The sequence below is a fragment of the Lissotriton helveticus genome, chromosome 7, assembly GCF_964261635.1.
Source record: "Lissotriton helveticus chromosome 7, aLisHel1.1, whole genome shotgun sequence".
Taxonomy (NCBI): Eukaryota; Metazoa; Chordata; class Amphibia; order Caudata; family Salamandridae; genus Lissotriton; species Lissotriton helveticus.
Window position 1 is genome coordinate 352,597,648 of NC_136068.1, and position 26,778 is coordinate 352,624,425.

Here is a 26,778-nt window from a genome sequence, read left to right on the forward strand (position 1 = left end):
GCTTCCTTGTCTTGTGTTTTTCTTTGTTTTCTATGCTGTAGATTTAGTTTTCACCTCTCTAATATTAGATCCACAAGTGTCACAAAACATATCCCTTCAACACCTTGTTTATGCCAGTATCGCTCATTCACAGCGCCCTATCGCTCATAAACAAGCCTTGCTCTTTTTTCTGAGCCTAGAAGTTGTCCCTCCGCCCCCTCCTGAAATACTTCAGTCTACATGTTCTGCCTCTCAAGAGGGGGCCGAAATCTTATGTCTTCCAAGTGTGCCGGCCGGTTACGACACATCTTGGTTCTGGAAGGTTCCCTAGAGCAGGACATCTCTTGTTGCACGCGCACTGGTGCACTCCCCCCTGCTGCCTCCTGAGCACCTCGCAGGCACCCGCAGGCACCCGCAGGCATGACCGTGCGACAGCAGACCTGTGAAACAAGACCCGAGGATGAAAGAAATTAACTGGAGGAAGCATCCTTTACACGCCCGGTGACAGCTCCCAGGGGCTATCGCCATGCCCGGTGACACGGTTTCCATCTGTATTTTAGCTCGGTGGGCCTGGCGTCTGCTGCAGAGGTGCGCACCTGATGACTGCCCGATCCCAGCTGTTTCACGCCCGTTACACCGGAGATCAATGCATAACCGCTGGTCCCACGCTTAATGAAGGTAGCTCAGCTGGTGATGCACCTGCTGTATGGATCCCTACACAGCATACAGACTGCAGACCCGGTGCACTAGCCAAGTGTGTAACTGCTGTTTCAAGAAGGATCGTGTGACACCCCCCCCCCCCCCCCCCCCCCACACACACTCCCCACCCCAGCGTCACAATAGGCCCCAATCCCAGTGAGACAGTAGTTAATTCGGTTATAGCAAGATAGTACGTACGGGGCGATCCCGCTGGTGTGTGAGTAGTGTGCGACCCCACCCCCAATTGTAATGTTAAAGCTCCCTCGAGCAGAAACACGTGTCCAGGGATGGCGAAGATAGCGAAGATAGCAGAGAACCGAAAGAAGATGTATCGCGGAACACGAACTACACTTACCACAGTCCTTAGGGGCGATCCCGCTGGTGTGTGAGTAGTGTGCGACCCCACCCCCAATTGTAATGTTAAAGCTCCCTCGAGCAGTTGGCTGACGAACCTGGGACCCCGCACCTGCCCGCCTGAGTGGTACTAAACCTGGCAATATTTGGCAGCCACCGGCAACCCCAGAACACGGCCTAATCCCTGCTGATGAGGGGTAAATACCCCGAAACACGTGTCCAGGGATGGCGAAGATAGCGAAGATAGCAGAGAATCGAAAGAAGATGCATCGCGGAACACGAACTACACTTACCACAGTCCTTAGGGGCGATCCCGCTGGTGTGTGAGTAGTGTGCGACCCCACCCCCAATTGTAATGTTAAAGCTCCCTCGAGCAGTTGGCTGACGAGCCTGGGACCCCGCACCTGCGCGCCTGAGTGGTACTAAACCTGGCAATATTTGGCAGCCACCGGCAACCCCAGAACACGGCCTAATCCCTGCTGATGAGGGGTAAATACCCCGAAACACGTGTCCAGGGATGGCGAAGATAGCGAAGATAGCAGAGAATCGAAAGAAGATGCATCGCGGAACACAAACTACACTTACCACAGTCCTTAGGGGCCATCCCGCTGGTGTGCGAGTAGTGTGCGACCCCACCCCCAATTGTAAGATAGTACGTGCTGCTGAATAGTGAGTAACTTCCAGATAATACTTCCAGCTGAAAAGAAACCTGCGAGTGAACGAGCATCACCTCTCTGCACAACATACATGTCACATGCTGCAATCCCACAGGTTGTGGATTTCTGTACCAGAGGAAAGACATTCCCAGGCCAGTGACAGTTCAGTTGGTTAAATCGCATGCTGCAGTTGTCTGTCAACCCCCGTTAAAATCTCACAGGTTAGCGAGCGTACTCCAGGGACTTGTGCAGTCTGCAGGTAACATGAGGCCTGCAGCACTGCGGTTATCGCACCTGCTGCAGGGAAGAGTGGCCGCCTGATTAAATGTCACTGATCGTGTAACTGTTGCACTTACTATGTGGAGACGGTGACGGGTCCAACACTCGTATGGTTAACATTCCTACTGCCTATGCAGGTGAATAACCCACGGGTGCAGGCTGTAAAGCCAGTGCCAGTGCAAGTGCTCAGCGTGTGAATGCACCTGCTGGACAACAAACTTGGTCTGCAGGGCCACATGCTCCAAATACAGAACAAGCAATTGCAATGCAATAGGTCTTGCATTTACGCGAGTTTAAGCTATTGGCATTGTAAATGCCAATGCCTTTTTATTTGTGCTTCAAAAAACAAAAAGGCATTGTCATTTACAATGCCAATAGCTCAAACTCATGTAAATGCGAGACCTGTTGCATTGCAAATGCTTGTTTTGGCTTTTGTTTGGATTTTGCTTTTCTTATGTGATTCTCTGAAGGTATATTGGTTAGTTGGGTAAGTTGTTTCTATTTTTTGGCCGGAGGAGAGACCAAAACCGTAGAGGTAGAGAGCACTAAGATCTCCAGAGAGGACGTCCAGACACATGGATTAACTGTGTTTGTGACTGTAGCCATGTTGTTTTCACAGGGGCTTGATGTCTCTACCACAGAGTCCTTCACTCTCTCGTTACTTATTAAGGCTAAGGGATCTAGCCCGCCCTCCTGTAAAGACTCTTTTATTGCGGCATCTAGTGCGTTTTTTATAGCCGCAAGTTTTTCCTTCACTTGGGATATCTCGTTAATCATCCCCACCGTGTTTTTCAGAAATTTAGTGATGGGCACACTTTTAGTAGGGAGCTTCCCTCACGTAGATGCTAATTTCCTTTTCCCCATGTTTCCACAGATAATCAGATACACAGAGGCTATTATCATACAATAAATCACCCTACCAGCTGCTCCTAAAGCCAAGGGGGTGGCCCAGCCCAGCCTTGTCCTGTCGCAGACAGGCCCGCTGTAGGAGGATGGATATCTGACTATGGGTACCCCAGATTTTTGCCTTGTGTTTAGCTGGTTTTCGACTTAGTTGGCCTGGGATCCTGCTAATCAGGACCCCAGGCTATCTGCTCTCATTGTAAAATGGACTCCATGTACTCTAGGTACATCTCCAATTGGTATTTGGGTCACCTTATAAGCCCCTGTATAGTGTGCCATAGGCACCCAGGGCATAGGTGCATCCAAGGCCTACTAGGGGCTGCAGCATATCTTTTGCCACCCCTGGCTGGCCTTCCAATTTGACACAACTGGCTGATCACTCAGCTGGGGCAAGGTGGTGTAATCACCCCTTGCTTGGATATAGTATTCCTATATCTACCTTTACATATAGACACATATGCACCTATAAGTCTCCTATGGCAGGCCTTAACAATCCTGAAGGCAGAGTGCTTGGTTTTATGTGAGATGGTGCTCTAGCATGAGCTGAGCCTGTCTGCAGCTTTCGGAACCATGTCCTTATAGCTGTTCTATGATATTGCCATACCATATACTCTTAAGTGCATTATAATCCTCGCGCTTATTGCTAACTTTGGTTTGGCTTTATCGAAACATGTCATGTAAGGTGTCGTACGCTTCCCTGGTCCCATCCATAGGAGGGACCTAGCAGGTAATCCAGCCCCTTGATTTGGAATAAAGGTAGGAGCTGCGTCCTAAGACATCAGATTATCCTGACTGAAACTTTGATACAGAACTCTGGACCTTCTACCATCTACTTTACAAGAAGATACTGAAGAATCTCCCTTGTGGCCAAGGAGTGGCCATCCTGCGCAAGCAAGAAGAGGAGGTCAAAATCCACAAAGGAATAATCCGCAACCTTTTTTAGGCAGAGGCCAACGGAGAACCAGAGGCAGATCTCGATACAATCAGCAACCATGGGAAATGACAACGAGACGCCAATTCTACAAGAACTAGATACATCTTTAGTCTTTAATCTATCAGAAAGGACCCTGACTAACACAGAGAAACTTGTGCTGGAAAAAGGACTGGCATTTCTTCCTTCAAGAAAAACGGATTTTGTCAAAATGAAGTTGGAAATCTTGGAATTCTGCCGAAAAATTAGACTTAAAACTTTCTTTAAAGATCAAGAAATGGAAATGAATGGAGAAGTCACGGGCCTTAGGAAAAAATCTACTTTCTGTCCCCCGGGACAAAAAGTCCCAAAGGAAGTCATAACTTTTGAAAAGACATTACTATCAACAATCACTCAAATGGAGTCAAAAAAACAATATATCAAGTTCAATCTGCCTAAAGATCAAAAGGACGCTATCCTCTCCCTAAAAAACGACCCATCAGTGATAATTAAACAAGCTGATAAGGGAGGTGCAGTAGTTGTATGGCAGACTGAGAAATATCAAACAGAAGTTATGAGACAGTTAGGAGACACGGACTGCTATAGAAAGATCACAAGAGACCCCACAGTGGAACTCCAAGGTCAACTGTCTAACTTAATTGAAATGGGTTTGGAACAAGGTTTCCTAGGCCAAAAATAATCATCTTTTCTTCAGAATAAGACACCTCGAATCCCTCTTTTTTATGTTTTACCCAAAATCCATAAAAGTGAAACAAACCCGCCCGGGAGGCCCATCATCTCGGGCTGTGAGTCCTTATGGGAACCAGTGTCAAAATACATTGACTTCTTCCTAAAGCCTCTCATCTCAGCTGTCCCAGCACATCCACAGGACACTACTGCATTTATCAATAGATTGACCAACATAGAGTATGATCCATCTAGGCAACTACTGGTCACAATGGACGTAGTCGCCCTATATACTCAGATCCCACAGGAAGAAGCCCTGGAGACGGTATCATATTTTCTTGACACAAGAGAACAACCAGTCAGGGTCCCTACTGACTTTATCACTGCCCTAGCAAAACTTGCATTGCAAAAAAACTATTTCATGTTTGGGACAGATTTTTTCTACCAAATCAAAGGGGTAGCCATGGGCTGCCCTTTTGCGCCGGAACTGGCAGTCCTGTTCATGGGACTATTTGAGGCCAAATTCATTCTCAATGACAACCCATTTTCAACAGTATTAGTCATTATATGCGTTATATTGATGACGCTTTTTTCATCTGGAATGGGAACGAGGATCAACTCAATGAATTCCGAGACTGGCTCAACAGACGCACAAAGGATATTCAATTCACAATCAATTACGCAACACATCAAATCACTTTCTTGGATGTTAAAGTATATTCATCAGAAAGGACATTGGCAACTACACTCTTCAGGAAAAAGACAGACCGCAATAGAGCTTTGCACTTCACAAGTAATCATCCCCGAAATCTCCGCCAAAATCTACCATTTGGCCAATTCTTACGGATTAGGCGAAATTGCACATTTAAAGAAGAATATTTTGCACATGCGCAGAACCTACTGGTACGCCTAAAAGAGCAGGCTATCCAAAGAAACTGTTAAAGCATGCACTGCGCCGTGCCTGGTGGACACCCCGAGAAGCCCTCCTGGAGAAAAAAGAAAAACCACCATTAAAGAGAATTGTCTGTGTTACCACTTTTTGTCCAAACGCCAATCAACTCAAAAAAATCGTCACCCAGAATTGGCACCTGGTAAAAAATCTCGAAGGAAGTTTACAACAGCCCCCCCTTTTTGCTTTCAAAAAAGAAAAAAGTATTGCAAATCGGGTGGTGCGGGCAGCATTACCGAAAAAAGAAACACCAACATTACGAAGTATGCTGGGCCTACTGCCAATTCATGGACATCACAAATGCGGCACTTGTTGTGTGCTGTGATAATACAATGGAAGGAGATGTCTTTTCATATAATGACATTTTCTGGAAACATTCAGCCTTTACGAATTGTAAGACAAGAAATGTCATCTATGGCATCATGTGCCCTTGCCAAAAACTTTACGTAGGCAAAACTACCCAGGAAATCCGTCAGCGGATTACTCAACACAAATCAAGAGTAAGAAGATTAGTGGCAAATGCACCATTAGTAAGCCACTGGACCACTGAGGGACACACCGAAAATGACATAGTGGACTGTGCTCTCAAAATTGGAAATGGACATAAGAAGGGGTGACATGGAAGGCAGACTCAGCCAGCGCAAAATACAGCTTATCCTTAGATTTGATACGGTCACAAACGGACTCAATGAATTCTCTGAGATTCCACGAGTGTTTTAATTATGCGTCCCGTTGCCCGTGTCCAGGAGCAAACCGTATGTCCGTAGATTCTACATGCAATGTTGACAACTGAGTCAACAACTACAACTACCATGATCCTAGTTACGATCATGTGATTGCAACAGACCGCCCATCTAGGAAACCGCTACGCGTTCCATTCTGCCCTCAGAATCAACACACAGACTTCCGGGTGATGTCGACCGCACCGGCATGTTCCGACGCGGCATGAAGAGAACGAACTTAACTTCCAAGTGAAGGTAGGCTCTGCAGCCTTGAAATTTACCACGTCCGACGGAGCGATATTACACGCCCAAGACTAATCGCGCTGCAATTACTTTTCTTGCAGGACGCTGCCATTCATGGCGAAATTGATTTACCGCCCCTCTCTCCTTCCGTAAATAAAGATAGGCACATTCAGCCAGACGACTTCCTCAAAAGGTACCGTCTTTGTTGCGCCTCCGATTCGTTTTCGCCTCATAGTGCAACAGGCTCGTTATTAAGTTCTCTTTATGTGTGCATTTTTACAGCCACAGTTAAACCGCTTTTGAACAACAAACTCGCTAAGGACAATCCGTCTACCCAGTGCCCCACTCCGGAAAGCACATATCCCTGTGTACAGTCCAATTGCAGGTAATTTTTGTCCGGTTCAGCAAAACCAAGGTTGACAATAGACACTGTCTGCACATAATCTAATCAGAACTTAACCCCTTCCCACAGACGTCAACGCTTCCCACTAGCTGGTTGAAGTTAGACCTTGACTACTCAGGTAGGGGACAGCGGAAATTGGTATATATGTGGTGTGGTCTTCATTAATACACTGTATGTCTTTGATTTTAAGGGACTTTGTCTTTCCCCTTTTCAGATTCTCTGTTTGGTCCTGATGAGAATCGGACAAAGGGTCCGGTTCGAAACGCGTCGACCTTTATTTTGGTATCCTATGTCAAATAATTGTATATGCATTGACGCCCTTGAGTAGAAACGTATATTCAGTATTGAAACTATGGAAAGAAGTTTGTAATGATATGTATTGATATATGTTTTGACATAGGCCCAATTTGTTTTGTGTTGTATGTTTTTCGTGTTTGGGAGCTTGAAGGTTTTGATTGCTAACATGAAGACTAATTGAGTCAGGTTACAAAAGATGTGGTTATGAATGGTTCTATTCGCTGTTAATTTTTTGTTAATTTTTTGTTAATTGTTTGTTCACGTCTGTCTCTAAATTATAGGTGTTACACATATTTATAAATACTATTTGTACTTTGTGTCTTTTGGAAGTTTTGGAAATGAAATAAATGATGACGGATTAAATCCATACATGACTAATAATTTATTGGTTGTTAGCCATTTATAACTGATGGTGTTTAGAGTAGAATTCAGTATTGGCATTTTGTTTGGTTATCTACTCTGCCTTACTGAAGGTGAGTCAAAGCCCTTGTGTGTTTCTTTAGCATCCTGCGCAAGCAGGCACCATCAAGCGCTCAACGACTTGCTTTGTCCGACGCTCCCGCCGGAGCCTGACCACAGAGCCTGACAAGACCCGGACTTCCAGACTTCCTTCAGCCCGATCCACAGCAAAGCTGAGACCCGTGGAGGCGACGTGAGACGTGGGACCGGCCATCTTGAAAAGACTGAGAGACGCTTCCTCTGCAGCCCCCGAGGCACCCTCGAAGCTGTGCATTGGGGATTGAGAAGCCCCAGCCCCGAGCATCAACTGCACCGAAGATCGCCCCTCCACACTCACCGAGCGCTGCGTGGGGCCCTTTTGCAATTTCCTGCTCGACGCGTCTGTCCGGTTACTTGCCCGTTGGCTAGTGGCCTCTGTGACGACGAAACCCGAAATCTACACTGCTGGTCTGGTTGCTCCAGACTGGCCCTTGCTTCCCTGCGAAGGAGAAGCCCCTCAGTCCTTGCTGGCCTGAGTAAGAAGCCCTCTTCAGTTCCTGCGTGGGTTGCCTTTGCCAAGGCTTGATGACTCCAATCCGGAAGCCGACACCGCCGACAGCGAAAGCCTTCGTGGGACAGTCCGTGCCCAGCTCCTGGTCATCGTCGATGCCTCCTGGTCCACGTGGCAGCAGAGACAAGCTTCGCGACAACCACCTGATTGCGCCCGACATCGCCTGGTTCCTTCCTGGTTCCACTCTGGTCACTGGCTAGTGACCCAGACTCTGTCCCCTCTGCTTTCAGGTACTCTACATCTTCGATCCGCCCTTAGATCCAACCGAACTCTTCTCTCCTGGTCGCCTGCAGCATCTTTTCTCCAAGGCTCCATAGAACTCCACGACGAAACCCGACACACTTTGACACCTATGCACCCGCTTCCTGTGAGTGAGGTAACGCGAGTACTGCGGTGCTCCTGTAGAGATTTACATCCCTAGTGTCCTAGTTTTAAGTGGTTAAGTTCTAGTCCAGTCGCAAGACTTCCAAATCTGCAACTTTCTAACTTTACGCACCCATTGACTTCTATTGGTGCACTCGTGTGCATTTAGACACTGCACCCGCATGCTGTGGGCCTCCCACGTCCTAACTGCTGTTAGTCCAGTGTAGCCCCAGCGATTTCCAAGGCCCTAGGCCTTACCATTGTTTGTGACGTGATTCTTATACCACTATTTTAGTATATGGTTTTACGGGCCACCAGGGCCTATCCATAATTGTGCAGCTTATTGTATGATATTAAGTTCTTTGTTTAAACGCTTGTGCTTCTGCCCTCATAAAAAGTACAGAGGATTATTCTAGTAATAAATACATATATTTTTATAATATATAACTTGTGTGGTGTCCTTTCATTTGGTATTAAAGGGATTGCATATGGTAAAACAGCTGGCTTCACATGCCCTCTCGAGTTTAGCCTAAGACTGCTTTTGTCCATGCTACCATTAGGATAGCTTGTCTATAAGGTTGACTTGCAACCAATCACCATAAGGGTTGTTTGGACTGGTGCAAGGTGCTCACTAGAATAGTGAACATCATATACCAGGCCAACTTCTCACACCCGCCCTTTGCCCGGATGCGACCCAGGCACGCCCGCGCGTGGGACCCAGCTGCCGTGTTTGTAGCGCCTCCTGACGCTGCGCGATGACGCTGGCAGCTACACACTGCAAGGGGGCAAGGAAAGCTGGTTGTTGGGGTCCCCCTGGACCGGTTAAGTGAACAGCAGTAGGTGAAAGCGGGATTTCTCTTACTGTTCCTATATTTCAATTATCTTTTTGCGTTGTCGATTTCATTCTCCCCGCAACTCAGACTTACTGGTTGGTTATTTTTCCAGCATCACCAGGGTCTGCTCTTGGCGAGTTAGGTCCCCCTTCAACATGTGGCGAATGCTGCCTGTGGCAGCCAAGCACTCTCCCCTTACTTCCACTTTCATGGCATCCCATTCGGAAACCCTGCTACCTGTACTTCCACAATTATGATCAAAGTATTGTGTAAGGGTCAGTTAGTGCGTCCGGATTCAACTTTTGTAGTGGTATCTTTGGTGTCTGACGTTCCTGGGAATACGTTAACAGGAGCGGAGAATGGTTGGATATAGATCTAGCCAAGTAATGGATGTCCAGCATCCTATATGCACTGGCCGATGGGACAACAAAATTGTCTATACGGCTATGTGTGTTCACCGCTAGTGTATAGCAAAAATAAGCAATGAGTGTTTGCGTGTCCCAAGCATCAAATGTCCACCAGGCCCAAGGACCCCAGTGCTTGCGTGAACAGAGTGGACATGCCGGGCTTAGTTACCTAGTCAGGGAGGGGATCTATCAGGCTGGCCAGCAAGAACACAATTAAAATCTCCCGTCATGATCACCTCTACAAACACAGGAAGCCGGGTAGCTCCCAACATGGAGCCCATAAGGGTGCTGTCATCAATATATGGGGCATTGACGTTGACAGAATGCCGTTGGCATCAAATCTGCATTCCAGGATGACATTCCTCCCCTCCTCATCCACTATGACCCGAGTGTGAGGCCACACATATGAGGGATCCTCGCGCAATACCCAGAATAGGAGGTGACATAGACCTGTCCCCTCCACCTCTTTTTCAAACATTTAAGGCAATAAGCCCACAAGTGGGTTTCTTCGAGAAAGGCCACTACAACGCCATATCTTCAATGGAATGCATGCACCCTGTGGCATGTCGTGGGGTTGTTAAGACCTTGGACATTCCAGGTCATCATTTTATATTTCGTACCCAAGCTGTGACATGTACAACATTGGAGGTACATTTTGACCTCCCACACCCAGCAGTGAGGACCACAGATCAGCATTTTGCATACATTATCCAAGGAAGTTTTCTCCTCAAACATGTGAAACTCAAACAAGTTTATCAAGAAAGTCAGCAAACAATAACAACGCACCCCAAAACCCACCCAAAGGCAGAGTCCACAATGCCTCCTGGCAGAACTCCCGGTTGAAAGTGAGTAGTGAACCGTGCCCCATACGCCCTCCCTCCTCGCTCAACAGTTTCCCACGTGCTATAAAAAGCCCCCTTAAATGTAAATACAATTCAGGTCACTAGATCCCCCACACGGTACAAGTTCCAAATTGAGGCTCAGCAGGCAGTGCAGGTGTAGGCCCCAAACAGACCCATCCAAGGAGCAATATAAGACAATACACAACTGGTTCCTCTGTTAATACAGCATACTTCAGGCCCCCCTAAAAAACTCGCTATTCAAACAAGGTAAGGGGAGAGAAGGGAACAGCAAAACTGGTATGTTCAGTTACATATTTTTCCAGCGATACTGGGCATTACCTGTGAACCTCATACAGTTTAAAGGGCCTCCAGTTCTCCAACCTCACAATACTTTTAGCCCTGATTTAAATCAGATTCATAGAGGATACTCCAGACGTCCCCCAGGACATTTCCACCAGTCAAGCAAAAGCAAAGAAAGGGGAGAGAAGAGAGCAGCGGAGTGAACATATCTAGTTGCATAATCTGTAGTTGATACTAGGTATTACCTGGGCCTCTCATATAGTTCCAAAGGGCTCCCAAGCCCCTTACTTTAGAATGCATTTATTCTAGTTCAAGTCACCCCTCAATAATTTCATCGCTCGGTGTCTCTTGGACTAGGCACAGCAAGGAGAAAGAGTACTAGGTCTGCAGGGGCCGCGGCTCAGCCCAGCCCAGCATTCAAGGATCCTCTCAGTGCGCTCCTCAGTCTCATGTCTGGACTGCCTTGCTGTTGACAAACTGTTCCTGGCAGCTTTGTGTGATGCACGGCGCCTCTGCTCGCACCACTCAGACTCTTTCACATCTTGACGTAGACCTATGAAATCCATCCAGTCCTCCGCCTCCCGAGGTGACTCATAGAAATGTACCTTACCCTCATATTAGACACGTAGCTTAGCCAGGAACACCAAACTGTATTTGACGTTATTGTCTCTCATCCATTTCTTGACTTGCAGGAAAGATTTCCTGAGAACCTGAACCTCCCGAGTATAGTCAAGGAAGACTTGTATTGTTTTGTCTCTATAGCATAGGTGGCGGCGGGCTCAAACTTATTGTAAGATTGCATCTCTCTCACTATAGTTAAACATACTAGCTATAAGCGCCCTAGGCGGCGTGCCAGAAGCACCAATGCCTCCCTGAGCCCACTCAATTGTTAAAAAGTTGAGAGATGGGTAGGTTTAAGTTCAATCGTAATCCACTCCTCAAGGAAGAGCCAAGGAAGTGTAAGTTGTTCGCCTGGAACGCCCCTTCTCGTCCTCCAGGCGTTCTTCCATGTGCGTTGCACTGCACTTCAGCCACCCAGCCTGCAGATCCCTCACAGCTTGCTGCAGGATAGTCACTTCCCCCCTCCGTGCTCGTGACTCGTTCCGCAACCCCAAGCAGATCTTGGCGCAATGATTGATGTCCTGGGCGCATTGATTGAATTCCATGGCTGTAGCGTCCATCTTAGATTCTAACGGTTCTCTTGACCCCTGTATTGCCACTATGATCTCAGCAGTTCCCTGTCTATCCCCCAGACTCCGAGCATGCCTGATCCTCCTGATGCGCCACCATTGGGACAGGGACAGGGACAGGTACATTGCACGATCGTGTTTGTTTGCAGCCCTCTTTGGCCCCTGTCCTTCACCATACTTGAGTTCCGGCAGGAGGGTTATGTGGCATCAACGTACCCTGGACAGTGTTGGGAGCCAATGCCAACCAGTAAGCCCCTATACATAAAATCCAAGCATAGGTCACAGGCGGTTGTAAAATAAGGATACGCACAGTTCACCCTCTTTTATATAAGGACCGGCAGCACAAACCTGGAACCTGCAGGTACACAGACAGACAATTAAGGGGCAGAAAGCACCATTAGCAGCCACCACAACTCCCCCACCGCAGAGTTCTACCATACAGCAGTGCTCTATCTCAACACTCGTTCTGTGGTGAAACACCAGTTAGACTTATTTATCCTGCTTACTACGGATAAACCAGCTGTCCTGCTACTAACTGAGACATGGCTTACGCCTGACTCCCCTCCGGACGTCTTGGCGGCCCTCCCTCCGGATTATTACATCCTTAATGCGAACCGACCATCTAGTCGCCCCGGAGGAGGGGTAGCGGCCATTATACACAAATTTTTTTAATTTCTTAACACTGCGTCGCTGACATTGCCTGGGGTAGACAATATAGTCATCAGTTTGGAAACTGATGGTGGTGTCCTCGCTCTTGTATTGCTCTATCGTCCCCCCCCCCCCCCCCCCCAGTCGATGGCTTCGTTCCCCATTTCCTTGAGTGAACAGGTAGCTGACCTGCTGACTCCCCATACTAGAATCGCTGTATTTGGTGATTTTAACTACTGATTCGATAACGACCAAGCCGGACCACATGCCATGGAACTATTTGAAACTTTGACTAGTCTTAATTTGACACAGCATATCACTGTACCCACCCATACTAAGGGTCATATTCTTGACCATATTTGGACTCCTAATCTAGTTTTATCCTGTCCGCTCATCTCCCCTTGCCTCTGGTCGGACCACCACCTGATAGAGGTCACTATCACAATTGAAGGGAGGGCCAAGGCCCCTATTTTAGCTGGTGGATTGTCCCGCAAATGGAACTCCTATGACTCCCAAGGGTTCCTTGATTTTGTGGCCAACACTTGCCCCATTACTGACCCTGAATCAGGCATTGACTCTATGGAGGGTGGGATTGCTAGCTGGCTGCAAACAGCTAGTGACAGGTTGGCCCCTCTCACTAAATTTGCACATACCAGACACGGCAATTCCCACCGATGGTTCTCTGAGGAACTTAAAGATTAAAACTGAAGCTACGCCAGTTAGAACGTAACTGGAGGCGTGGCTACTCCAATTCGGACCGATTGTTGTTTGTGATGGCCCGCAAAGAATATAAAAATGCAATTGTTAGAGCAAAGGCCTCACATATCTCTGAAAGAATCTTTTCAGCCCACAACAAATCTAAAGAAGTCTTCGAAATTATGAAAGACTTCTCATCGGATCATAGAGTTCTCCCCACCCAGGCCCCGACCCAAGAAACTTGTAATGCGCTTAATACCTTTTTTATTCAGAAAATTGTGGACATTAAGAATACCATTTCTTTTCCCATCTCTGCTAGCCTGTTAGATTCTCTCTCTCTTAATTCCTGCTCCCTCACCCAATTCTCAGTTCTAACCCCCAGCATTCTTTCGGAACTTACAACCCGTATCAAATCGTGGTCTCCCAAGGATTGCTGTCCCCCTTCAGTTCTTAGAGCGTTTTTTTCCTCCTTACCTGATAGTATTCTCCCCCTCCTGAACGCCTCTCTGAGTACTGGTACGGTCCCCAGTGCGTTCAAGGAGGCCATATTAGTTCCCCTCTTGAAAAAAACCGGGAGCCGACCCCGCTAACCCTGCTAACTACCGGCCTATTTCCCTTCTGCCCTACATGTCTAAACTTCTGGAGGCTCATGTAACCACATGCCTGTCGACATTCATAGAGCGCTCCGGCTTTCTGGAACCTAACAAAGCTGGCTTTAGGCCAGCGCACTCCACTGAAGCGGTCATCCTGAAAGTCTTGGATGCTCTTCGGGGGAATGCAGACAGGGGGTCCCCACAGGCACTAGTACTCCTGGATTTGTCGGCCGCGTTCGACACGGTGGATCACAACATTCTTCTCCACCGTGTCGGACAGGCTGGCATCCAGGGCCCTGCCCGGGAGTGGATTAAGTCCTTCCTCTCGGGCAGAGGGCAAACAGTCCATCTAGGCCCTTTTACAGCAACTCAGGTGTCCACCACCTGTGGAATCGCGCAGGGATCCTCCCTCTCACCTTTATTGTTTAATTTGTACCTTCGGCCACTAATCCACTCATTGAGAAATTGGAAATGCACTGTCCTCAACTATGCTGATGACATTGCAGATTATCTTCCCCTTGGACTCCACTGATGCCGCATCTGATTTTCAGGCAGTGATGCTCCACATTCAGCAATGGATGATCCATAACCAGCTCAAATTAAATCCGGAGAAAACGGAACTCATCCTGCCTGGCAACAGTGCGGCTCACTGGGGCCCACAGTTCTGGCCAACAGAGCTAGGCACACCTCCTAGCCTCTCTGGCTCGGTTAAGAGCCTGGGCGTTACTATTGACTCCGACCTTTCTCTTAAACCCATGTAGGAGCTGTTATTTCGACCAGTATGTTTCAGCTACGGAAAATTCGTAAAATCTCTCTTCTACTCTCGCATGATGCACTAGTGCAAGTTGTCATTTCCCTTGTTCTCTCCCGTCTTGACTTTTCTAACTCCCTTTACTTAGGTCTTCCCAAGTCCCTACTCCATCGTCTTCAGATCGTGCAGAACCAGGCAGCAAGGCTCATTCATAAAGCCCCAAAATGGCAATCAGCAAGACCTTTATTGCACAAACTGCACTGGCTGCCAATTGAACAGAGGGCCGCTTTTAAGATTGGCTGTCTAATATACAAGGCCCGTCAGTGGAAGTGTCCAGATTTTTTGAAGTCGCTCATTGTCACGTACTGCCCGGTCCGCAACCTTCGCTCAGTCCATCTTCACCTTCTGGTCACCCCTGTGGTTAAACTTAAAAAGCTGGGTGGCCGCAGATTCAGTTACTTGGCACCCAAGTTGTGGAATTCCCTCCCCCTGGCAATCAAGACCTCTGACACCCTGCTGAGTTTCAGAAAGAGTCTAAAAACCTGGCTCTTTTCTAAGTCCAACTAGTCTCACTGTCGCCACCTTACAATCGCTATTCCAGCGCCAGGAAACTTATGGTGTCAGTGCGCTTTATAAGTTTAGCTTAACATTAACATTAACATTAACAGGCAGCATCAGAAGGGAGAGGAGGGTGGAGTGGCTACAAAGCTACTGAGTTCAATGCCCCATGCACAGCACGTTTAGATTTTGTGCCCCAAATTACAGGTGCAGACAACAGGGATTCCAACAGTGGAAAGGCAAAGGCTCTCCCCACTGCCCCTGATCCACTTGAACAAAGGAGCACTCACCCCTGAGGGACCCCAGATCTCCCTCTCCGTTCTCTCGTCGGGCGAAGTACACCATCAGAAGGCCCTGCGGGATTCCTGGCCCGCAGCCCCATAGGCCGCGATGACGCGCAACTCACTCTGGTCCCAGAACCCTTCACCGCTGGCACAGGCACTCCAGGCCCAGGCTCCCTCCCACAGGGGCAGACTGCAGCGGCCCAGGGCCCCACGTGTAAAGGGTGGTAGCAAGTCTTCGCCGCCGCGCCCAGCCCCCTCACAGCACCACGCCGGCCACAGGCAGGCCGCTTTAAGGCTCCATCACAAGTTTCACTGGTCTCTCAAATCAGCACTTAGGGGCTACATCCCTCCAGGTCCCGGACATTTGGGCCCGCTCCTCAGTTTTCGGCAGTCGCGCCTTCCATTGCTGTGGCACTCGCATCTCACAGTCGCTGCTTCACTCCAATGGCGGCTCGTGGCCCAGGCTACACAGGGGTGCTGCTGCCCTCCGAATCTCCCCTCTATCCACAGACCCCCACCAGATCATACCGTCCATATGGTATTAAGATCATTACGTATGCGGACGACACTCAGCTAGTGGTCTCTCTTGCGCAAGGAGACAGCCACCCAGCGCAGGTTGGTCTGACGAGCTGTCTGGAGTAAGTTAAAAACTGGATGACCGCATCAAGTCTCAAACTTAACGGAGATAAAACTGAGCTTATGCTCTTTGGCCCCCCTGCCCCGTCTTCTATTAATTCCTTATGGCCCTCTTGCCTGGGTACACCTCCTACACCTAAAGATAATATAAAAAGTCTTGGTGTTTGGTTGGATAAGTCTTTAACCCTCAATACCCAGGCAACCAAACTATCAGCCATTTGTTTCGGTCTACTTAGACTTCTGAAGAGGATTCTTCTTCTACCTTTTGAAGCCAAGCAAATTGTCATCCAAGGACTGATCCAGTCTCGCCTTGACTTCAGCAATGCCCTGTACTTAGGTGCACCTGAATACACTCTGCGGAAACTCCAGCTGATTCAGAATTGTGCTGCACGCACGCTGCTTCAGCTCCCCCGCAGGCTCTCAGCAAAGTCTGGGCTGAGGAGCCTGCATTGGCTCCCTGTCAGGGAGAGAACTAATTTTAAATCTATGTGTATTTCCCATCAAGCTTACTGGCAGACTGGCCCGGTGATTAACCACTTTCTTATCACCCCATACTTTCCTAACAAACCGCTCCGTTCCACTCATGCCTTTCTGGCTACAGTCCCCCGAATTAGGAGATCCAGAGCAGGAGGCAGGTTGTTTTCTTACAATGCGGCCAAGTTGTGGAACTCCCTCCCTCCCTATCTTAGATCCAACCCCAACTTATTCTCCTTCCGTAAACAGCTTAAAACTTTTTTTTTCACAAACACGACACATTTTTTCCTGCTGACTGTGCCCACCAGGTAGCACCACCTTTCTTTAGCGCTTGGATGCCTTAGGGCAGCAATTGCGCTCTATAAAACTTCTTTTCATTTAATTTCATTTCATCAGCAGCAGAGGGGGATGTCCACACTTATGTTGGGGTTCAGCACGGCTCAGCTGCTACAGGATAGTTGAGGAGTGGGCTCTCCTCGGTATGAGCGGCAACACGGCATGTCTAACCGGCCATATTGCTTGGCCACACCCCCAAAATATCTAGAGTTAGTAGATTTTTCCTAGAGACAATGCACACCGTGGCAGAGAAAGACAGAAAAGACAACTATTACTTCACAGCCATCTATTCCTCAAGCACACACACACATGCTGGTTGGATTTATCACGAGGGTGAGTAAAAGTTTCAAAATGTATATTTTATTAAAAAGAGATTTCACAAACATGAATTGCACTGTTAATAATGCAATAGTCAAAACAATGAAACAATTACTCGCAGCTCGTGAACTGTAAAGCCGCGACAAGGCTCCATCTACTTTACAGGCCATTCACATACCTTTCATACGTGATACACACAAGACCATTTACACCATCAGCTGCGGGATCGACCGGCACATTACCACATTCACAAAAAAAGGCAATGTACACCCTGGCTGGGAAAGACCGAAAAGACAAATATTACTAAATAAATATTTATCAGGTACACACACACACTGGTTAGATTTGGCATGAGGCCGAGTGATGGTTCAATATATAACATTTTATCGACAAGTAATTTCACAAAAATGAAATGCAGTGGTAATAAGGGAAAGGTACAAAAACTGAACCAGTGGCTCACAGCTCGTGAGCTGTAAAGCTACGTCAAAGCCCCAACCGCTTTACAGTCCATTCACACACCATTCATACGTGACAAACACAAGACCATTCACGCAGCGGGCTCAGCACATTACAACACTCACATCCACTGACAGTGCCATTCAAGGGCCCCTTCACTTTCATATACCCACATGCGTGACACAGCAACCACATCGGTTGACGGATTGTGTGGACTGGCGTTTGGCTAGCAGTGTGTTTAGTGACCAGCAGCAATTCACTACGTATACACCGCCAGCCATGTCCCAGTCCACGCACACCGCCAGCCAAGCGCCAGTCCACGTACACCACCAGCCAAGCGCTAGTCCATGCACACCGCCATCACATTTTTTTTTTACAAAAAAGAAAACTAACGAATTCTAAATAGATACAAAGCCACAAACACAAAAGCTCTAACTAAAGGCATCACACTAATGCTAACTATTAAACTGAACAAAAAACATCAAACTATACAGACTAGGCAGTTCACTTTTTTAAACTCATGGTTGCTCCCAAAACCTCTTTTGCATGTGGTACATTCTAAAACAAGCAGGCACACAGAGCGCAGGCTTAGAAGGACACTCTGGGTAGTACATCGGAGTCTACTTCCGTGCACCTCTTTTCATACAAACTCTACATCTCTTACTGGGAAAGTTTTATTTGGCCGTGGGAGTAATGTGATCAGCAAAGTGGCAATCTTTCAATCTAGCCACATCCTCCACCAATCCAATAGCAACACTTGCCTGTCCCAATACAGCAAGGCTATCACAGACTCCTGAAACTTAACAAATGTCATCCTTTGACTTTGGAGAACATTCCTTAAATACAACAAAGGCATTAAAGGTTGCTGAGTGGAAAAGATGGATAGCCAACTTCTTTTATGAAATGTAAACGTTACAAAGAGCAATGTAGAGTTCCAACCTCTGATCTAATCTATCAACACCACCCATCTGCCTATTATAGTCTAAAATACACACAGTTTTGCAAACTTCAGCAACCTGACCCCAAACAGTCACAGGTGAAGTATTTTCATCATGGATGCTTGTCAAGATGTAGACATCTCTCCTGTCCGAACATTTCACAGCTAGAAGTTCATCCCTATGCAAGGCACTGCACAATCCCTTCTCAATCTTTTTCAAGCAAGCTCTTTTGGATAACCTTTCTGGTTAGAGCGGATTGTGCCACAAGCAACAGTGTCCACTTTGTTCAATTCCTTGAACAATTGCATACCAGTGTAAAAGTTATCTACATATAAATGGTGACCTTTGTTAAAAAGTCCTCTACCAAGTTCCCACACAATTTTCTCACTATCTTCAAAAGTGGATGGACAAACAGGGAGGCCAATACTGGAATACTGTGTACTCCCTGAAATTATAGACATATCGAATCCTACTCTCAGACAGCATATACATCCTAATTCCATAACGTGCCCTCTTGCTAGTATTGTACTGCCTAAAATCCAAAACGACCCTTGAACAGGACTAAAGACTCATCCAAAGCTAATTCTATTCCTACAGCATAGATCTCTGAAAACCGATCTACAAAGTGATCAAGTAAAGGCCAAAGCATAAAAAGAGCGTCACAATCGGGGTAATCGTTTGGCAATGCTAAACCATTATCAACAAAATGCAGCATGCAAAGCAGAAGCAAATTACAGTCACGGCTCATGATTGCAGGCAATATAGCCATTGCCATCAAGGCACTAGTAGACCAATATGAAGACAGTGACGGCTTCCATATCAAGCCCATCAAAATGTTAAACCCAAGAACTACTTCAACTCAGCCAAATTTGTCAGAATCCACCAGGTAGCTCTAGAGCGGGGCTTAAGCCTGGGACTGTTGTCCCTCGAAACCTGTTCAGCATACAAATGTCTGCTCAGCAATCTCATCCAAAAATGCATCATCCATAAACCATGGAAAAACATTTATAGGCAAAAGGTTTTCAGTATTCACTTTACACCCTGCAATACCAGTAAAGGTAGGCAGTGCTGGCTGCACCATGTTTGGGGCAGCCCTGGATTCAGCTCTTCCATTGGGAAGCCTTCCAGCTCTAGCTTGTAATCCAGAAGCCTCTTGCTGCATTATCAACACATCAGTATGCCTCTAAAACAGGCACTTCATCTGCACTGAGAGTGGCTTCATCATCGGATGATACCTCTTGGACAGAAAATTTACTGCCAGAATCTTCCACTCCCCACTCTGCCTCAGATGCAGAGTCCATGTTTGAATCATGGTCAGAGGAATACTCAAAAAAGCATACCAACAACCTGCTGAGCAGTCATCCTGCAGCTAGCCATAAATCTTACTATGAAAAGTAACTTCACAAACAATTCAACAACAACCAACACTGTGTAAAATAAGTAATAAACAAAGCGTGGCTTTATCACAAAAATCTGTATGCTCAAAAACAATACCACTCACTTGCCAGAGACCGCTAGATTAACCAGCAGCTACTCTGCAGGGACGCAGCAAAAACCAACAATATCCCAAAAGAAAGTGTTTTGGGGAAATTACTCCAAATACAATACAACAAAATACACATTGTGCACAAATGCAAAAAGATTTTCACACAAAATAAAACAGTAGCTAAACGTGGGCGGGTGCGAGGATGGAATTCCCTCCTCAGCACACATCCACCGTGGCTGAGGACGGAACCGGTTAATACATTAGGATGTATTTGTGTAATGTTCTTTAATGAGCTGCATGTTGGGACCGCAATTAAAGGTTATTGCATAATGTTAGCCTCCTTTGTCTTTAATAAAATCAAGATCCTCTTTGCATGTTAAATGTAGAATCGCCATTCTCTTTAAACCCACCCTGCTGTTTTCTTGCACACACACCCTGCTGTAAAAACACAACACTTAATGCCCCCTCCATGTTCAAATCTCTTGTTGCTCAACCCTCTTTCCCTGATTTTAAGTATTTTAAAGCAATTTATAATGCATTCACAAGTAATGTTATTGTAAGTTTTTAAGTACTTATGTTTTTTGTTGTCAGGTACGGCTTTGGAAAGATGCTGCCATATTGTGGGCATCAAGAATAGCATACATTTGAAAATGTAGATTGAGGAAGGCTTTGGAGCCATTTTGGTAAGTGATATTGTTACATTTTTTTAATTGCATGTTGGTTGATTTTACTGTGCGGTCTTGCCATGTCTGTTTTTCTGGACCATTCTGTATTGTTTCTCCTTTAAGCTTTGATAGTCCAGCACGCCACTGTAGGTATTTATTGCCAATTTGGATTGGTCATGAGCTGTACTTTGATGTCTGGAGTATCCTAAGTGACTTATCAAGATCTCTTTTTTACTCCTAAATTGTTATGGATTGAATTTGTTTCTGTTCTACTGAGTGAATTTTATGTAGGTCACTATCCTATATTTTGGGGGTTTTAGCAGCTTTTCTTGCTGGTTCTTTTCCTCCATCTCTATTCTTCAGGTAGGGTATCTTGGTAAGTAGTGCTGTGGCTTTAATTTGTTCACATAGTGCCCAAGCAGTATTACATCCAAGTCTTGTGCCTGGACAACAGTCATTTGGTACATGCTTGTGCAGCATGTGGTACCCTGTGTACATGGCCCCTTGGTACCAACTAACTACTGTGCATGCAGAGCACGGATGCTCCTTTCTCAAATGATATGTAAGATTTCTTCACCAGGAAGGAGAGACCAGATCTATTTAAAGTGTCTCAGCTACTTGGTACATTTCTGAGCAAAGTTGGTAGGCATCTCCTCCAGGGATCCTCTGGCTAACCTTGTGGTGGCCTCCCTTATTGACCATAATAAAGTTTTGGGAAGTGATCTTTGGGAAGGTGAAAGCATCCGATTGCTAGACCACCAACTCCTGGAATTGAATTGCTTGTCCAGACTGACCCAATACTCATGGTCTAGTGGATGGGCATGAAGCACCCAGGAACAAATGATCTCTTGAGATATACACACTCTTCTCTGGAGACTCCATTGCACCTTTCAATCAAGCCTAGCGGCTCCATTATTGATGGAGGCCCCAAACTGACATTGCACTGATGAGTTGAGGAAGTTTCTTAGTCTGGGCTTCTTAGCGCAGAAATTACAAATGAGAGGTCAAGGAACTCACCGCCTAACACTTACCTGTAACTGTAAAGCAATGTATTTTATACTCATCTCTACTAGCAGAATTTACGTTCTTACATTTCCATTGACTTCCACACAGATTGTCCTTTCTTTTATACCAAAACTACTGTCAATATTCCTAGTAAATCAAGAGTTTATTCTTGTATTTCAGCCTGGAAAATATTGTTCCTTGACAAAGGAAACCTAACATAACTTTGCTTTCCTTTCCAGATTTGTGAGAACAAACTCTTTCAGAGTATCTAATCTAGCCTTAGAGCCTGCCGTAGCGGGCTCTACCGGCCGTTAAAAGCCTGCTCCAGCATTCGGCTCAGGCCTTTAACATGGGTGCAGGCCTTTAATGGCTGGTAGAGCCTGCTGCAGAGGGCTGCAAGGCTACTGGAACATTCCGCCCCTAGAGGGCAGAATTTGTGAAAAGGGCCTCACGGAGCCTAAAGGGGTTGAAATCCCTCCGGGCTCCGTGAGGCCTTTGTTCACAACTTTTGCTGTGAACAAACGTTGGAATGTTGATGCTCTAGGCTTCTTCCGACCATTAGAAGCCCTGGGCACTCCATGGTTTTCAATGGGGCGCTCACCATTCCAATGTTATAATCCTGTTTTCATTCTCAGTGATACCATGTTTTCATTATCAGTGATACCTATCTTAGCCAACAAGGAAAACAACTGTCAGCAGGTGAATAGTCTGTATTCATAATGTAATGAAACTTGGCGTTCTCTCTGCCTATATAAAGACAGCATTGATTAGTTTAAATGAATGAATTTTATTAATCGTGATAGAGTTAATTAAAACCCTTGCATGATAAAAGAAGGCAACATTTTAAAAAAGAAAATTAAAATAGAACATACATGCAGGCAAAGGACCCTTTTAAAAACATATTTAAGTAATTTTAGTATTCATGCCAGTCAATGCCTGGCATCCCTCAAATTAGCCTTCTATGAGTAGTGCGAGGAAGTTAAAATAGCATGCTTAAGAAGAGAAAAAAGTAAATTCGTAATGACTGTTGTGCCGGCTGATTGTTCAAAAAGTGGACAACAATGCTACTGATCAATTTCAGCATTGCCCATAGGAGTGCAGTGACGTACGAGATTAAAGGGTTAGTGCTTGGAAAGTGCATCAGAGCATTTGTGGTGGCCATTGCTGTAGCTCTTGGTCCAATCATAAAGTGCACTCAAAATGACATTATATTGTTAGTTTGTTTGCCCACGGCGAGAGATTTGTTTAGCACATGAGGTTAAAGTGTTATTATTATTATTATTATTAAATGGAATTTATAGAGCGCGCTGACACCATGGGTTTCCTGGCGCTATGAGACATCGAATTCCGGGGCTGAGGTTTTAGTGCAGGGTTAGCAGGGCGAGGGGAAAAGAAAAGTTTTGAGCAACTTCCTAAAATGAAGGAGGGAGCTGCTTGATTTGATATGCAAGGGAAGGGAGTTCCAGAATTTCGGAGCCAGAAAGGCGAACCTAAGTCCACCGAATTTGTTAGTTCTAGTTTTAGGTGTGATGAGTGATTTGAGATGGGTAGAGCGAAGGTTGCGATTTGGAAGGTAGGGGGTGATCAAGGAGATCAGGAAGGCAGGACTGGGGCAATTGAGGGCTTTATACGCGAGACAGCCCAGCTTGAAAGCCACCCTTTGTTCCATTGGAAGCCAGTGGAGTTTGTGTATCATGGGTCTGGCAGATTGCCATTTTGGAGATTTGAAGATGATCCGGGCTGCCTGGTTTTGGACCACCTGTAGACGGTGAAGGAGAGTTTTGGGAAGACCGTGATAAATGCTGTTGGAAAAATCCAGAGGGGAGAGTACAAGAGAGATGATAGCCTGAGTCAGGGCAGGTGTGGGGAGCAGATGGCTGACCTTCCGGATCTTTCTAAGCTGGAAGGAGCAGGATGAAATCACGGAGCTAATATGAGGTCGGAGGGAGAGTTCTGCGTCGATTATTACGCCGAGGCTTTTTACAGAGGCGGAAGGGGTCGGCGGGGGGGCCAGTTCGGGAGGCCAGAACTGGGTGCCCCAGGAAGAGAGGCTGGAGCCTGGGAGGAGGAGCTCGGTTTTCCCGGGGTTTAGCTTCAGTTGGTTGGAATTCATCCAATCTAGGATGTGAAGCATGGCAGAGTGGAAATTGTCTATTGCATTGGGGGAGTTGAGTGGAAAAATTATCTACAGATCATCGGCATAGTTGAAAACTGTAATGTCCCAGTTGCGGAGTGAGTGGAGTAGGGGACGGAGGTACAGGTTAAACAGGAGGGGTGACAGGGAGGAGCCCTGAGGGACTCCGCAGGTTGTGGGGGTCTTGGGTGCTGTGTAGGGGCCCAGGCGGACGGCTTGGGATCTGTCAGACAAGAAAGACCGGATCCAGCTGAGAGCGGAGTCCTGGATGCCAGCCTGTTCGACACGGTTGAGCAGGATGTTGTGGTCAACCGTGTCGAACGCGGCCGAGAGGTCTAAGAGAACAAGAGCCTGGGGGGTACCTGAATCGGCATTTCTTCTCAGCGTGTCGAGCACAGCTAGGATGATGGCTTCAGTGGAGAATGAAGGTCTGAAGCCAGCCATTAGGCTCCAAATAGCAAGAGGACTCAATGAAATTGGAGAGGCATCTAGTAACATGTGCTTCGAGAAGTTTTGAGAAGTAAGGCAGAAGCGAAATAGGGCGGTAATAGGAAAGTTCCGCTGGGTCCGCGCTAGGTTTTTTTAATAGCGGGACAAGGATGGCTTCTTTGAAGGATCTCGGGACAGTGCCTGTGCTGAGTGAACTGTTCAGGAGGGGTAGGATGCATTCAGGTAGGGAGTGACATACTCTTCACAAGACTGAGGGTGGACAGCCGTCGTGCGGGGAACCTGATTTTATCCGGGATGTTCCAAGCACCAAGTGTTGGTGCTTGGAACGTTCAGCAAAGCTTGCATGATGGTTACTGCTGTAGCTCTTGGTCCAATCATAAAGTATGCTCAAGTGACAAACAAAGTATTTATTTGTTTGCCCACAGCGAGATGTTGGCTTGCAATACTATGTTAAACTCAGACTGTTGGACCACATGCTGCACACTAAGGCTTCAGGTTTGGTCCCCTTTTTCTCAGTTTTGGTTTCTACGTTGTTCAATGGGACTTTAGAGGTTCATCTTGGGTTTTTCCTAAGGCGGCTGGGCCTCCCGATGCCATCTTGAAAGTCGTTGTAGACCCAGCTTTGAGCAGTTTTTCAGCAATACTGATCAAATTTTCCAGGTAGACCATTACCCAGGCACTTAAGCCTTGCAAGCAGAAAAGAAGGGTGCGACGACAAGTCCTGATGCCATGAGTGTAAAAGATGTTGAGTAGGAACTTTCTGTGTTCAGTTTACAGGGCAGGGCATATATACAATATGTCAAAAGATTTTCCTCTTGCACCAAGCACAGCCTGCATAGCGCTGAGCTAGGTTTTGGGGCCCACGCTGGCAATGCATCGCTTGTTGGTGATGGCCAAACCTCAGCACTAAAAATCTCAATTTATGGTAGCCTTTGATTATACATCTGTGGGTTGGGCGATTTGTATGTGTTCTACATATCCACGAGTACTTACTCTTTTTGAAACGTTCCTCGTCTTTCGCCCACAACAGTAACCTTATTTATTTATTTTATTTATTTTTTTTAACTTCAATTTTTATTGCAGAATCAGAAGTGTACAATCATGTGGTCAATCTCGCCCATTTTCGCTTATCGACATTCCTCAGTCGTTAACAGAACATCACACAGCCATTCAGCCCACATCGCGGAGGGAGGGCGGCGACAGCCAGGAATCCGTACATAAGCCAGGCGATAAGACAATAACAGTAATATTTACTTGACATCAGTATATTCGGGCTTGTTGAAAAGATCTGCTTTTCCCTGCCTACCCAACCCCTAACCCCAACCAATAACTGGTCCCCCCCGGCAGCAGTGAAGAGTAGCGAACAAGGTCAATGCCCTTTGCTCCACCCAATGGAACCTACCAAACAAGCCCATCATTTCACTACCAACCCTCAGTCCACACATTCAGCAATCATCTTCACGCTGTCGGCGGTGGCCCCCCAACCCCCCACCCACTCTCTAATCTATCGCTGGTGTGAGCGAATTCAGGATTATATCTCGTCACTCAGGAGCTGAGGGAACAACACTCATGCAATCGTGCGTCACCTGGAACCCTCTATTAGCTTCACTCTTCCTGGTCCCCCTCCTTTGACTGGTAATCATGCAGTGTAAGCACCAGACCCTCCCACGCCCGTGCTACCTCCAATCCTTTCTCATTAGCGGCACGGGTCGCCTGTCTAAGCCGGACCATACTTTCACTTCTGGCCCATTTTTCCAATTCCGTCGCCCAGCACTTGCTGGATGGGCCCTCCGACGACTTCCAGTGCCAGGTGATCTCTCTCTGGGCTAAAATAAGTCCTAGGTCCACAAATTTACTGGTGACCTTCGTTTTCTTTGTGTGTGGGAACCAGAGTAGCAGACAGGTTGCCTTATCAAAAGTCATCTGTCTATCCGTTACTCCATTCAGGAGCTCTCCCACTTCTGTCCAATACAGTCCCAGTTTCGGGCAATCCCACATCATGTGATCTAGCTCCGCCCCTGGGAAGAAGCACCTCGGGCATGCCGCCGGCCCCCTCCGCATGGAAATGCCTTTGTATCTTGCCTGGAGTCAAATAAGCCCTGTGCACTACAAAGAAGTGTACTTGTTGGAAGCGGGCATTCCTACATCCTTTCCACGCCCTCCTCAGGAGATGACCCCATGTTTCATCCGGTATTGGCTTCCCTACACTCTCCTCCCATTTCAGTTTCAATGCTTTTTGGGGTGTCAGGCCTTCGTGAAGCATTCGGGAATGCAAACACGTAACCGCTTTGAACGTTCCCGCCGTCATCACCACATATTGGCACG

General features: G+C 46.9%; 1 protein-coding gene across 4 annotated transcripts in view; it reads left to right on the forward strand.

The window, feature by feature from the left end:
* NCOA6 (nuclear receptor coactivator 6) overlaps positions 1 to 26,778 on the forward strand; it is a 410,255-nt gene that overhangs the window by 50,803 nt on the left and 332,674 nt on the right. For all 4 annotated transcript variants that reach the window (XM_078652166.1, XM_078652165.1, XM_078652167.1 and 1 more), the window contains exon 2: positions 20,791 to 20,882. The gene's annotated coding sequence lies outside the window, so the exon portion shown is untranslated. The remainder of the gene's footprint in view (positions 1 to 20,790; positions 20,883 to 26,778) is intronic.